The sequence below is a fragment of the Aplysia californica genome, unplaced genomic scaffold (assembly GCF_000002075.1).
Source record: "Aplysia californica isolate F4 #8 unplaced genomic scaffold, AplCal3.0 scaffold00504, whole genome shotgun sequence".
Classification (NCBI taxonomy): domain Eukaryota; kingdom Metazoa; phylum Mollusca; class Gastropoda; order Aplysiida; family Aplysiidae; genus Aplysia; species Aplysia californica.
The window spans coordinates 394,846-397,311 of NW_004797774.1; positions in this window are offsets into that span (position 1 = coordinate 394,846).

Sequence of the window (2,466 nt, forward strand, 5' to 3'; positions counted from 1 at the left end):
TCTCTCTCTCTCTCTCTCTCTCTCTCTCTCTCTGTGCGTGTGTGTGTGTGAGTGTGTGTGTGCGTGTGTATGTATGTGTGTGTGTGTGTTTGCGCGCGCGTGTGTGTGTGTGAGTATGTGTATGTGTGTGTGTGTGTTTGTGTGTGTGTGTGATCGGGGAAGAAAAGATGAGGATCAATCTACATAATTTATGGGCCCCCTCTTCAAGGCTTGTGACAAAGTGTCCCACTCTCTCGAGGACGGTGTGTCTGTCTCACCAGCGATATTGTTGTACGCGGGCCACTGTGAATGGACACTCTCTTCTTCGTTTGAACCAGAGAGATAGCGCCTGTCCACTACCCATGACTTCTTTCTTCTTCTTTTTTTTGTTTTGTTTGTTTGGGGTTTTTTTTATAAAGAAAGGAAAGGAAGTGAGAATAAAAGGGGGGAAAGGGATTTTTTTTAAAGGGAGAGGGGAGGAAAGAACAAACATGCAGGCTGCTTAAGGCCGTGTCCGACCTTGCAGTATCTGATGTCTGTGGGGGGGCGTGGGGAAGATGGGATGGATGAGATGGATGAGAGGGGGTGGGGTCTTTTTAGGTCGAGGGGCGGGGGAGATTGGTAGAGGGAGGGGGTTGGCTGTGGCGCGTAAATGAGCGGTGGGGACGGTGTGGAGCGGGATGTAAAAGGTTTGTTTGCCTTGGTAAGGAGTGTATTATGTTGTCCCAATACTCAACACCAGTGTTTGTCAACCTTTTTTCAATAGCCAGTGCCCACTTTAGCAACCTCTAAGAGACCAACGTTTTCGTTCCTCCCACCTACATATTATTTTAAGGGGGTCTTTAAATGATACCAGTCACTACCCATGTCACCCCTACGCCCACCAAAATCACGACATTGCCTACTAGTGAATGATATAGCTCAGGCCGGTTAGCCCTGGTCTAAAACGAAGACAACAGGTTAAGGAAAGAGAGAAGAAGGAGGAGATATTCCCAAAATAATCAACTATGAGGAACATACCCCTCTGGGCGATGAAGTAGACACTAACACCCTCTGCTGACAAGCGATGGTTCTGTTCTTATATATTTCCCCTTATCCATAGGCATAACTGAATTATTGGAAAGTGTTTTGAGAGCAAGCAGGACAATTGTTTTAAATTCAATCCAAGACTTAACAATAATAAAAACAATAATAATAATCATAATAATATAATATTAATAATAATGACAATAATAATAATAATAATAATAATAATAATAATAATAATAATAATAATAATAATAATAATAATAATTAATAATAATAATAATAATAATAATAGATAAGATAGCATTTGCGCAAATCCCCGCGAATGAAAAAGGACAATTCTTAAGGAGTGAGAAAAGATCTATTTCAGTTCTTGTCAGTATGTCTGTGTTTTAGCGCCTAGAAAAAATGGCAGCTACACTGTGCTTCTGAATGCTTTCAGTCAGGGTTGTTTTGGGTTTTTTTGGTACATGTTTTACGGCGTTTGTAACAGCATAAGGTCATATGAGCGCGCGGGACACACCAAACTTTTTCAGTTGGTAGGAAATTTTGAATTTTGACATTGTGGCGGCCGAAGCCTACTCTTGTCTATTTTACACCACCAAGGGATCTTTTATCATTCGCAACTTGCACTCAGGACCTCCGAGATTTTTTGCCCTTGTCCGAGAAGGCTAGGTGAAGATCTTTCTTACTAGAAGATCAAGGGTGTGGCTGAGAGACAGCAGTTAGAAGGAGCCAAGGAGTAGCAGTAAAAGGGCTGTAGAAAGAGTCAGGAGCCCAGAGGAGTGGGCAAAGGAGTTGGGGGCAGAAAGTGGAGACGAAAGCAGAAGACAGAGTATTGCAGGAGAGCAGGAAAGAAAGTGAAAGGAGACAATTTTAGAGAATAAAATGTTTCCGTTGCTACCCGGATTCGAACCCGAGACCTTTGAATGAGAGGACAACGCCTTAACCTCTAGGCCACGAGAGCCCCCTCACTCAGATCTGCTGGGGTAATTAACTATAGTGTCCAAAAGAAACTTGAAAATGTAATCACTCCAAAGTCGTATTATAGTCTTGCACTACCCGCTCATGCAGCATACCAATTTAAAGCTAAACAAATTCTGGAACATATTATGAAACACTAATATTTCATCTATTTTGAGAGCTGCCCAAGATATGGTCACTCAAATTAAAAATCAGGCTTGGCAAGATTGTATTAAATCAAAGAAACGTAAAAATGAGTTCGCGCGTGTATCGAGGTGTGTTTCAACATTAGTGGAATGGACAGTGAATATCAAATAAAAAGAGAGTATTATTGTTGTCTCTGAAATGAACAGAATCTTCTGGTGATGTTTTCAAACAGATTGGAAAACAAAGCAGATACAAATATTTTTATTAATGTAATGCGCATTGAGCAGTTTTTTAAACATGGAAATGCGCTGAATAAATGCTCTTTATCATTATTATTATTATTATTATTAT